The following is a 13,708-nucleotide window of genomic DNA, read 5'->3' as shown; positions in this document are numbered from 1 at the left end:
TACCATACCATACCATACCATACCATACCCATACCATACCATATTTTATCTATGTAAATCGTTCAGCGGTTTAAGCGTGAAGAGATAACAAACGACAGACAGATATACAATTTCTTTTTCATTAATGATATTTTAGTAAGGATTCAGCAAATGAAGCTCAATAATTGTTATGTTGGCTACGGTAAATTCTAATACCTAGGAATTAATATACAGTTAACAAATATACTTGAGTTTAACCGTAACATATTAATAAATAAATATAATGTTAGTACCTCTCTCACGACATTTTAAGGCAATACTGTATACAAAGAGGCAAATAGTATTACGTAATCAACAAATTTCGAATAACACCGTTGTTCGGGAATCTATACCGTGGATTATTTTCTAATATCGGAACACGGGTCTGCCTCTGGGAACAATATCCGCGTGCTCAAACGGCTGGTTTAAATTTCATTTCCGTCAACAAATATTGAGCGAATCAAAAAATGGATATGATTTTGATTAAGACGATTTTTAGTCGTATTTTTAATAAACTGGAGAACCTTAACACGTTTCGATGAAAATATTTTGTAGTCGTCATGATATAATATTGTAATATAGAGATAACAATTTGTTACAAAAATATATTTAAATTAAAGATATTTGAAGTTGAAGTTCCATGCTCGAGTTTTCACGTAAATTTCAAATTAGTTACGTAAGTATATAATACATATATGTATGTAATACATATGTGTTATATGACGACCAAAGTGGCCAAATACACACATGTGATACCATAGAAATTAAGTCCATCACTATACATACATATTATATTTCGTTTCGAAATTCAGTCCCAGGTGTAATAATTACAGCAAACAATCCCCTATTCATCTTAATATAATATATTATATACCATCCAATACATCCAATCACTTGCTATCCCACAAATATATTTTTCCAACTCAAAACATCATATTCCAATACAAAGCCGTTACACATACGACCTTTTTTATAATGTGGACATTTCGGCGAAAACCTAACCTAGTTCTGTCAATATTCACTCAAATTCCGTCGTTATTTTCACGTTGATAGAACACAGAATTGTATGGCATGGTGAATGAATAGATTGATGACAGTACTGTAGCTGAGGTATTAGAAGGGTCACGTATATTAGGGTACATCTCTATAGTTAGTATTGTTTGGGTAGAGGCGTATTTTGATTAAGTGACGCGATAGGTTATTACGTGGATAGATTTTACGTTTGTGGGTATTATGTACATTACCACATAGGAACTGACTTGGGTACTATCCGAGTAACTCTGCCTAGAGATTTTTGATTTAAACCTCGGCCACAAAACAAAGGAATTACGGGGACCTTAGAATTTATTTTCTCCCTTTAATATCTTTTTTAATATTAATCCTAGCGAAAAAACGTAGAATTTATTTTATAAGAAATCTTTTATAGATTATTTACGTAATAGATATTTTTTTGCTGTGGGCTACCGTTTACGAGTTATTTACGAAAAACTAAAAAAAGCCGATTTAAAAAATATATAAGTAACTCTCCCACCTTAATAATATTATATTTTGAAATATTGATCCTAGCGAAAAATAGTACCGATTTTTTTTGTAGAAAATTTTATGTAGATTACAGATTACTTACGTAATAGAACATTTTTTGCTACGGACCACCGTTTAGGAGTTATTTATAAAAAAAAACTATAAAAAGGGACCTTAAACCCCCCCGCCCTACCCGTTAGCTTCACCCCCACCCTCCGGTACTTTTACGAGTAGTATCTTGTTTAATACACCATACCTAAATTGGCTTATACACGAATTATTTCCCCCGATTGGCAATGGTTGGTGTTTGTTTGGTGTACTTAACTATCGGTGATATGTATGAACCTACCGACTGCGCCATGTATGTATGTATGTATGTTGTGTAAAAAATGTCCTATAATATTTATTTATTTATTTATTTATTTATTTATATGTGTACAGTCAGCATCAATAGTAGCGGATAAAACAACGGTCAAAATGTATTCGCCACATTCGTACGTGTTCTTAACTATCTGTCACATTCTTATTGTTCTACATACAGGGACTTATATCTATCTACCTAATCTAATACCTTTAAACGGGCAATTCTTGTTTACAATACAATACAATACTCTTTATTGCACACCTCACATACACGTAGTTTACAATAAATACACAATAATATTAGAGGTAACAACAGGCGGTCTTATCGCTTATCTTCCAGACAACCTTTGGGTATCGGAGACAAAAGTATTAGAATATTTATTTATTTATATGTATATTTATTTATATATTTCGGGGATCTCGGAAACGGCTCTAACGATTTCGATGAAATTTGCTATATGGGGGTTGTCGGGGGCGATAAATCGATCTAGATCTTATTTCTGGGACAATGCGCATTTTTGAGTTTTTATATGTTTTCCGAGCAAAGCTTGGTCTCCCAGATATTATTTTTATTAAGCTACTACATAATGTTGGTAGTACGAGTACAAGTAAAATATTTGCATGATGAGTTTGCTGCAAAAAATTATACATGATATATTTTCTTTTAAAACGAAATTATCTTCTTTGGCCTCGTTTATATTGATGTACAGTTATGATCATAAATATTATATTGGAAATAAATGTGCTTTGAGAAATGAAGGGATACAATCATCTACGCCTTTATAAACTTGAGGATGAAATGTATGTTCTAAAATTTTCTTCCTTTGTCTGGATCGGTATTTCTGACTGAATGTATGTTTATACATGGACAGGTAATGACTGTTTTCGTAGCAATTCAATCATCACCTTTTTATTGTTAATGTATTATTATGCTATAAATACTAGAATGATGTCCATTAAAAGCCTACATACAATTCCTGCTTATGTTCTATAGAAAATGTTGCAGCTGGCTATTAAAATATAAAATAACGTAATGAAAAGGGCACGCTCGCTATTAATTAGCCCTGGCATTTGCAGCCTCGTAGCAAAGTTCAAATTAGCTGACACGTTCACGCCTTCAGAGCATTCAAAGATTATAACTAAAATAGAGTAACGGGCAAACTAATTAATAGTAATTACGTAATGATATAAAGTGTGCTACGTTGGTCAGTAAGATAAGATAAAAATTTCATTACTTCCTTTAAATTCGACTTTAGGTATATTTATATTTTAAAATCATAATTATATTAAGTATGCCTACACTGAGAAAAATTTGCTACTTATGAAGCAAAAAATTGTAAGTAGCTTGCAATTTGCTACTTACTACGGGTGCAGCATACTTAATACAGCTGCCGCATACTGCTTAATGGTGCAAGCTACTTACGCGTTTAGGAGATACACAATGTTGCGTACGGGCATTGGAATTTTGTACGTATAATGTCAGCGCCTACGTAATAAGTATGTTATACCCGTACAATACGTAGTTGTTTAAGGAACTTGAATGTAAGTAGCTGCCACCATTACCCATACATATTCGGGTACATTATCCAGTTCAACCTCCTACTTATAAGTAGCTTATACCTTTACATTAAGTAGTTTTCAACAGAACATGAACATAAGTAGAAAACATCTTTATTCATACATGTGTTGGTTATCATATAGAGTTGTTTAAACGTACACCTCCTACTTATTTAAAGGCTTTACTTACACGATATCCGTATCTTTACGAATACGTAGGCAAGTTACGAGAGTTTTAATACAAATACGACCTACTATACAGTCCCATGATGAGTAAATATGCCGATTCATTATACGTGTGCGGTCTACTGTTATACATGTAGCAGCTACGTATCTTACGTAGCCCATGCCAGTACGTAAGGACCCAGTCACCTGACGCTAGCACGCAAGCTACGTAAAATACGTAGACAGTCCCATGATGAGTAAATATGCCGATTCATTATACGTGTGCGGTCTACTGTTATACATGTAGCAGCTACGTATCTTACGTAGCCCATGCCAGTACGTAAGGACCCAGTCATCTGACGCTAGCACGCAAGCTACGTAAAATACGTAGACAGTGCCATGATGAGTAAATATACCGATTCATTATACGTGTGCGGTCTACTGTTATACATGTAGCAGCTACGTATCTTACGTACCCCATGCCAGTACGTAAGGACCCAGTCACCTGATGCTAGCACGCAAGCTACGTAAAATACGTAGACAGTGCCATGATCAGTAAATATGCATATTCATTATACGTGTGCGGTCTACTGTTATATATGTAGCAGCTACGGGTCTTACGTAGCCCATGCCAGTACGTAAGGACCCAGTCACCTGACGCTAGCACGCAATCTACGTAAAATACGTAGACAGTGCCATGATGAGTAAATATACCGATTCATTATACGTGTGCAGTCTACTGTTATACATGTAGCAGCTACCTATCTTACGTAGCCCATGCTAGTACGTAAGGACCCAGTCACCTGATGCTAGCACGCAAGCTACGTAAAATATGTAGACAGTGCCATGATGAGTGAATATGCCGATTCATTATACGTGTCCGGTCTACTGTTATACATGTAGCAGCTAACTATCTTACGTAGCCCATGCCAGTACGTAAGGACCTAGACACCTGACGCCAGCACGCAAGTTACGTAAAATACGTAGACAGTGACATGATGAGTAAATATACCGATTCATTATAAGTGTGCGGTCTACTGTTATACATGTAGCAGCTACGTATGTTACGTAGCCCATGCCAGTACGTAAGGACCCAGTCACCTGATCCTAGCACGCAAGCTACGTAAAATACGTAGACAGTGCCATGATGAGTAAATATGCATATTCATTATACGTGTGCAGTCTACTGTTATACATGTAGCAGCTACTTATCTTACGTAGCCCATGCCAGTACGTAAGGACCCAGTCACCTGATTCTAGCACGCAAGCTACGTAAAATACGTAGACAGTACCATGATGACTAAATATGCATATTCATTACACGTGTGCGGTCTACTGTTATACATGTAGCAGCTACGTATGTTACGTAGCCCATGCCATTACGTAAGGACCCAGTCACCGGATGCTAGCACGCAAGCTACGTAATATACGTAGACAGAGCCATGATGAGTACGTATGCCGATTCATTATACGTGTGCGGTCTACGTGTCTTACGTAGCCCATGCCAGTACGTAAAAACCCAGTCACCTGATGCTAGCATGCAAGCTACGTAAAATACGTAGACAGTGCCATGATGAGTAAATATACCGATTCATTATACGTGTGCAGTCTACTGTTATACATGTAGCAGCTACTTATCTTACGTAGCTCATGCCAGTACGTAAGGACCCAGTCACCTGATGCAAGCACGCAAGCTACGTAAAATATGTAGACAGTGCCATGATGAGTGAATATGCCGATTCATTATACGTGTGCGGTCTACTGTTAAACATGTAGCAGCTACGTGTCTTACGTAGCCCATGCCAGTACGTAAGGACCCAGTCACCTGATGCTAGCACGCAAGCTACGTAAAATACGTAGACAGTGCCATGATGAGTGAATATGCCGATTCATTATACGTGTGCGGTCTACTGTTATACATGTAGCAGCTACGTATGTTACGTAGCCCATACCAGTACGTAAGGACCCAGTCACCTGATGCTAGCACGCAAGCTACGTAAAATACGTAGACAGTGCCATGATGAGTGAATATGCCGATTCATTATACGTGTGCGGTCTACTGTTATACATGTAGCAGCTACCTATCTTATGTAGCCCATGCCAGTACGTAAGGACCCAGTCACCTGATGCTAGCACGCAAGCTACGTAAAATACGTAGACAGTGCCATGATGAGTGAATATGCCGATTCATTATACGTGTGCGGTCTACTGTCATACATGTAGCAGCTACGTATCTTACGTAGCCCATACCAGTACGTAAGGACCCAGCCACCTGACGCTAGCACGCAAGCTACGTAAAATACGTAGACAGTGCTATGATGAGTGAATATGACGATTCATTATACGTGTGCGATCTACTGTTATACATGTAGCAGCTACCTATCTTACGTAGCCCATGCTAGTACGTAAGGACCCAGTCACCTGATGCTAGCACGCAAGCTACGTAAAATATGTAGACAGTGCCATGATGAGTGAATATGCCGATTCATTATACGTGTCCGGTCTACTGTTATACATGTAGCAGCTAACTATCTTACGTAGCCCATGCCAGTACGTAAGGACCTAGACACCTGACGCCAGCACGCAAGTTACGTAAAATACGTAGACAGTGACATGATGAGTAAATATACCGATTCATTATAAGTGTGCGGTCTACTGTTATACATGTAGCAGCTACGTATGTTACGTAGCCCATGCCAGTACGTAAGGACCCAGTCACCTGATCCTAGCACGCAAGCTACGTAAAATACGTAGACAGTGCCATGATGAGTAAATATGCATATTCATTATACGTGTGCAGTCTACTGTTATACATGTAGCAGCTACTTATCTTACGTAGCTCATGCCAGTACGTAATGACCCAGTCACCTGATGCAAGCACGCAAGCTACGTAAAATACGTAGACAGTGCCATGATGAGTAAATATGCCGATTCGTTATACGTGTGAGGTCTACTGTCATACATGTAGCAGCTACGTATCTTACGTAGCCCATACCAGTACGTAAGGACCCAGCCACCTGACGCTAGCACGCAAGCTACGTAAAATACGCAGACAGTGCTATGATGAGTGAATATGACGATTCATTATACGTGTGCAGTCTACTGTTATACATGTAGCAGCTACGTATCTTACGTAGCCCATGCCAGTACGTAAGGACCCAGTCACCTGATGCTAGCACGCAAGCTACGTAAAATATGTAGACAGTGCCGTGATTAGTAAATATGCATATTCATTATACGTGTGCAGTCTACTGTTATACATGTAGCAGCTACTTATCTTACGTAGCTCATGCCAGTACGTAAGGACCCAGTCACCTGATGCTATCACGCAAGCTACGTTTAATACGTAGACAGTGCCATTATGAGTAAATATGCATATTCATTGTACGTCTGCGGTCTACTGTTATACATGTAGCAGCTACGTATGTTACGTAGCCCATGCCAGTACGTAAGGACCCAGTCACCTGATGCTAGCACGCAAGCTACGTAAAATACGTAGACAGTGCCATGATGAGTGAATATGCCGATTCATTATACGTGTGCAGTCTACTGTTATACATGTAGCAGCTACGTATCTTACGTAGCCCATGCCAGTACGTAAGGACCCAGTCACCTGATGCTAGCACGCAAGCTACGTAAAATATGTAGACAGTGCCGTGATTAGTAAATATGCATATTCATTATACGTGTGCAGTCTACTGTTATACATGTAGCAGCTACTTATCTTACGTAGCTCATGCCAGTACGTAAGGACCCAGTCACCTGATGCTATCACGCAAGCTACGTTTAATACGTAGACAGTGCCATTATGAGTAAATATGCATATTCATTGTACGTCTGCGGTCTACTGTTATACATGTAGCAGCTACGTATGTTACGTAGCCCATGCCAGTACGTAAGGACCCAGTCACCTGATGCTAGCACGCAAGCTACGTAAAATATGTAGACAGTGCCGTGATTAGTAAATATGCATATTCATTATACGTGTGCAGTCTACTGTTATACATGTAGCAGCTACTTATCTTACGTAGCTCATGCCAGTACGTAAGGACCCAGTCACCTGATGCTATCACGCAAGCTACGTTTAATACGTAGACAGTGCCATTATGAGTAAATATGCATATTCATTGTACGTCTGCGGTCTACTGTTATACATGTAGCAGCTACGTATGTTACGTAGCCCATGCCAGTACGTAAGGACCCAGTCACCTGATGCTAGCACGCAAGCTACGTAAAATACGTAGACAGTGCCATGATGAGTGAATATGCCGATTCATTATACGTGTGCGGTCTACTGTTATACATGTAGCAGCTACTTATCTTACGTAGCTCATGCCAGTACGTAAGGACCCAGTCACCTGATGCTATCACGCAAGCTACGTTTAATACGTAGACAGTGCCATTATGAGTAAATATGCATATTCTTTGTACGTCTGCGGTCTACTGTTATACATGTAGCAGCTACGTATGTTACGTAGCCCATGCCAGTACGTAAGGACCCAGTCACCTGATGCTAGCACGCAAGCTACGTAAAATACGTAGACAGTGCCATGATGAGTGAATATGCCGATTCATTATACGTGTGCGGTCTACTGTTATACATGTAGCAGCTACGTATGTTACGTAGCCCATGCCAGTACGTAAGGACCCAGTCACCTGATGCTAGCACGCAAGCTACGTAAAATACGTAGACAGTGCCATGATGAGTGAATATGCCGATTCATTATACGTGTGCGGTCTACTGTTATACATGTAGCAGCTACGTATGTTACGTAGCCCATACCAGTACGTAAGGACCCAGTCACCTGATGCTAGCACGCAAGCTACGTAAAATACGTAGACAGTGCCATGATGAGTGAATATGCCGATTCATTATACGTGTGCGGTCTACTGTTATACATGTAGCAGCTACCTATCTTACGTAGCCCATGCCAGTACGTAAGGACCCAGTCACCTGATGCTAGCACGCAAGCTACGTAAAATACGTAGACAGTGCCATGATGAGTGAATATGCCGATTCATTATACGTGTGCGGTCTACTGCCATACATGTAGCAGCTACGTATCTTACGTAGCCCATACCAGTACGTAAGGACCCAGCCACCTGACGCTAGCACGCAAGCTACGTAAAATACGTAGACAGTGCTATGATGAGTGAATATGACGATTCATTATACGTGTGCGATCTACTGTTATACATGTAGCAGCTACCTATCTTTCGTAGCCCATGCTAGTACGTAAGGACCCACTCACCTGATGCTAGCACGCAAGCTACGTAAAATACGTAAACAGTGCCATGATGAGTAAATATGCATATTCATTATACGTGTGCGGTCTACTGTTATACGTGTAGCAGCTACGTATGTTACGTAGCCCATGCCAGTACGTAAGGACCCAGTCACCTGATGCTAGTACGCAAGCTACGTAAAATACGTAGACAGTGCTATGATGAGTGAATATGACGATTCATTGTACGTGTGCGGTCTACTGTTATACATGTAGCAGCTACCTATCTTACGTAGCCCATGCCAGTACGTAAGGACCCCGTCACCTGACGCTAGCACGCAAGCTACGTAAAATACGTAGACAGTGCCATGATGAGTAAATATACCGATTCATTATACGTGTGCGGTCTACTGTTATACATGTAGCAGCTACGTATGTTACGTAGCCCATGCCAGTACGTAAGGACCCAGTCACCTGATGCTAGCACGCAAGCTACGTAAAATATGTAGACAGTGCCATGATGAGTGAATATGCCGATTCATTATACGTGTCCGGTCTACTGTTATACATGTAGCAGCTAACTATCTTACGTAGCCCATGCCAGTACGTAAGGACCTAGACACCTGACGCCAGCACGCAAGTTACGTAAAATACGTAGACAGTGACATGATGAGTAAATATACCGATTCATTATAAGTGTGCGGTCTACTGTTATACATGTAGCAGCTACGTATGTTACGTAGCCCATGCCAGTACGTAAGGACCCAGTCACCTGATCCTAGCACGCAAGCTACGTAAAATACGTAGACAGTGCCATGATGAGTAAATATGCATATTCATTATACGTGTGCAGTCTACTGTTATATATGTAGCAGCTACTTATCTTACGTAGCTCATGCCAGTACGTAAGGACCCAGTCACCTGATGCTAGCACGCAAGCTACGTATAATACGTAGACAGTGCCATGATTAGTAAATATGCATATTCATTATACGTCTGCGGTCTACTGTTATACATGTAGCAGCTGCGTATCTTATGTAGCCCATGCCAGTACGTAAGGACCCAGTCACCTGACGCTAGCACGCAAGCTACGTATAATACGTAGACAGTGCCATGATTAGTAAATATGCATATTCATTATACGTGTGCAGTCTACTGTTATACATGTAGCAGCTACGTCTCTTACGTAGCCCATACTAGCACGTAAGGAGCCAGTCACCTGATGCTAGTACGCAAGCTACGTAAAATACTTAGACAGTGCCATGTTGAGTAAATGGGTATCGTCTTGGGTCGTCCCATTAGGTTTTTGCCAAGTTCTTAAATTAGTCCTATTCTGCTTTCGTCACCCATTCTACATTCGTCACTTTTGTCGGTGGGCTTTCTCATCTTTGGTCATATTTGCTGTTTGCCTTTTTCTTATTCCGACCCATTCCGGTATTCTTCATTATCTTGTTTGGGCATGTTCGATTTTAGTCTATCTCGTATTCAGTCTCATTCATTATTCGTCATTTTTCTTTGACACGTTCGATATTGGTCCCATTCGGTTATTGACAAGTTCTTAATTTGTCTTATTCTGTATTCTGTCATATTCTTCATTCGTCACTTTCGCTGGTAGTCTTTGTCATCTTTGGCCATATTTGTTGATTGTCTTTTTCCCAGTGTGGTTATCAATTTCATCATCCCTTCCCTCCCGTGAGCGTCATAGAAGTCGCCCTGAAGAAGGTTGACAGCAGTTACCAAAGCTTTAATCAGTCTGAAACTATCTAAGTAGCCATACTACTGTGCCCTGGTCTAAGACCAGGCACGGCACGACGTAGTAAGCCCCGTGTCCCCGTTTTGGATTAATCTCCCCTACATGTGTATTGTTTAGGATACATTTACTTAATTAATATTTAAGTATAAGGATTATTGTTTATGGAATCAAAACAAAAAACAAGACAAATAGTAAATGGGACGAATATCGAATGGGACGAATATCGAACGGGACGAATATTTAACGTGACAAATAGAGAATGTGTCCAAATTTCAAAAGATCCTAAATAATAAAAATACGAAATTAGAATAAGACCAAAGACGATATTACGAATAACGAATGAGACTAAAAAAAGAAATTGACTAACATCGAACATGCCCAAAGAAGATGATGACGAATACCGGAATAAGCCGAAATAAGAAAAAGGCAAACAACCAAGTATAACCAAATATGAAAAAGACCACCGATGAACTTGACGAATGTAGAATGGGTGACGAAAGCAGAATGGGACTAATTTAAGAACTTGACAAAAAACTAATGGGACGACCCAAGAGTATACCAGTAAATGGGTCATTCCACCGTTTCGGGTGTTACACTTGAACTCATAAAATAAGGTTTTATTCGATATAGTAACAGGAACTAGGAGGTTAAACTATTAATTCATCTACTACTTTGATAATATTTTCTTTTCCTGAACACACATAATTTAAAGTATAAGAGTAATAACGAGAGACTCACTAAAAAGTAGCTGTTTCGGGTGTTACGCGAATTGGCCTATAGCTTCTGACCATCAGTACCAAAATGCATAAATTAGCGAATTTTCTCAAGTAACCTCCAGTTTTATTTATGTCAAGTAATATAGTCCTTATAGTCTACTGAAACACTAAAGTAACACTTAGTATCACTTTTTATTTAATTTTAATAAAATAAATTACCTGTTTCGGGTGTTACTCATGGTTCGTTTCGGGTGTTACGAGTACGAATCTAAGACAGATTTATACGAAATCAGGGCTCATTTTATTGAAAATATTGTCTTTTTAATAAATTCGATTAAAAACATAAGTATTAAATGCTGAATTATTATAAAATACATTAGTCTTAACAATAAAAACTGTTTCTCGTAGATATCATAATTATTTTTCTTTCAATGCGAATATTTCCGAAAATATTCCCTTAATCAAAAAATGGTTGATGGTGACACCTATTCATTTTGAAAAATCTATCCAACGACACCCCACATCACAGGATTAAAGGCGAAAATAAATAAAAAATATGTTGTACAGGAGCTACCCTAAAAAAAATTTTTTTTTGTAATTTTTGTGTTACTACTTTGTCGCCATGATTGATTTATGTATCCATGCCCAATTTCAGCTTTCTAGCACTAACCACCACGGAAAAAAGCCGGGGACAGACAGGCGGACGTTTCGGGTGCTACACAACTTCAAACTTTAAAACATACGATTAAAGCAGACGCTAAAACAATAATTACTACACATTTGAATAGATTCACATCATAGCCTTTCTTTGGCAAAACATGTTTGGCTATAGTTAATTACGGGGAAAGTTACACATATTTTTGTCTCTTTTTCGTTTCGGGTATTACTTTGAGACCACAGTCTAGAATACTCTTCTAAAAACCGATTAATCCATGCTTTTGATGCTAGCACGCAAGCTACGTAAAATACGTAGACAGTGCCATGATGAGTAAATATGCATATTCATTATACGTGTGCGGTCTACTGTTATACATGTAACAGCTACGTATCTTACGTAGCCCATGCCAGTACGTAAGGACCAGTCACCTGACGCTAACACGCAAGCTACGTATAATACGTAGACAGTGCCATGATGAGTAAATATGCCGATTCATTATACGTGTGCGGTCTACTGTTATACATGTAGCAGCTACGTATCTTACGTAGCCCATGCCAGTACGTAAGAACCCAGTCACCTGATGCTAGCACGCAAGCTACGTAAAATACGTAGGCAGTGCCATGATGAGTAAATATGCATATTCATTATACGTGTGCGGTCTACTGTTATACATGTAGCAGCTACGTATCTTACGTAGCCCACGCCAGTACGTAAGGACCAGTCACCTGACGCTAACACGCAAGCTACGTATAATACGTAGACAGTGCCATAATGAGTAAATATGCCGATTCATTATACGTGTGCGGTCTACTGTTATACATGTAGCAGCTACGTATGTTACGTAGCCCATGCCAGTACGTAAGGACCCAGTCACCTGACGCTAGCACGCAAGCTATACCCCCAAATATATACCCCAGGGGAGAATCTCTGCATAGACGAATCTTTAATTTTGTCTAGAGAGCCGGAGTGGCATTCGCCAATATATTAAAGGTAAACGCCACAAATATGGCATCAAAATGTATGTGTTAGCCACTCCTGGTGGCCTTGTCCTCCAATCTCATATGTACAGAGGGAAAAATGATATTGAAATTGGAGGGCAAGGCCATACAGGCAAGGTAGTGGCTAAACTTCTCCAGTCATATTTAGAAAAGGGCCGTCATATTTTCATGGACAATTTTTATAAGTGTCGGGCTCGCAAAAATTTTAATGGCAAAAAAAACTAATGTTACCGGAACGTTGCGATCTCGATGAAAAAATTGGGCAAAGGAGGCAGCATATATATTAGGTTCGATAAGAATGGGATTTGTGTTTGCAAGTGGAAAGACTTAAATTCTATGTTTTTATCACTACAAAATCCTGCCTTTTTTGGTTGTGACGCCTGTGACTATATTTTTTGTCATTCGTGTACTTTAATAATGAGAATATACCAAATTTACTTCCTTTAAGGTAAAGGGCCCCTGTTTCGGCAGGTTAAGGCTCTTGAGAGTTTGTATATTTTTTTTAAATATTACTAAGCATATACCTTGAAAGCTTTTGAGTAAGTTATATTAGTTCTTTGTTTCGAATTTTTTCGTGAACCTCTTATTTGGCTCCCATTTCGTGATACAAATTTAGGTCAGCTCCTAAGTTCGTGAATTCGTGTCCCCTGTTTCGGAATAAAGTTTTCTTAGAGTAATTGGTGATAATTTACTGATAATCATTTTAAATATTTAACGGTCTTACCTACTTACGA

General features: G+C 39.2%; 1 protein-coding gene across 8 annotated transcripts in view; it reads left to right on the top strand.

The window, feature by feature from the left end:
• The window catches only part of LOC134794278 (CUGBP Elav-like family member 4), an 883,344-nt gene that overhangs the window by 277,227 nt on the left and 592,409 nt on the right, over positions 1–13,708 (top strand). The gene's annotated exons all lie outside the window — the stretch shown is intronic.

The sequence above is a fragment of the Cydia splendana genome, chromosome 1 (genome assembly GCF_910591565.1).
Source record: "Cydia splendana chromosome 1, ilCydSple1.2, whole genome shotgun sequence".
Classification (NCBI taxonomy): Eukaryota; Metazoa; Arthropoda; class Insecta; order Lepidoptera; family Tortricidae; genus Cydia; species Cydia splendana.
Note: the sequence above shows the minus strand (reverse complement) of the source record. Positions and strands in the feature narration are given on the sequence as shown.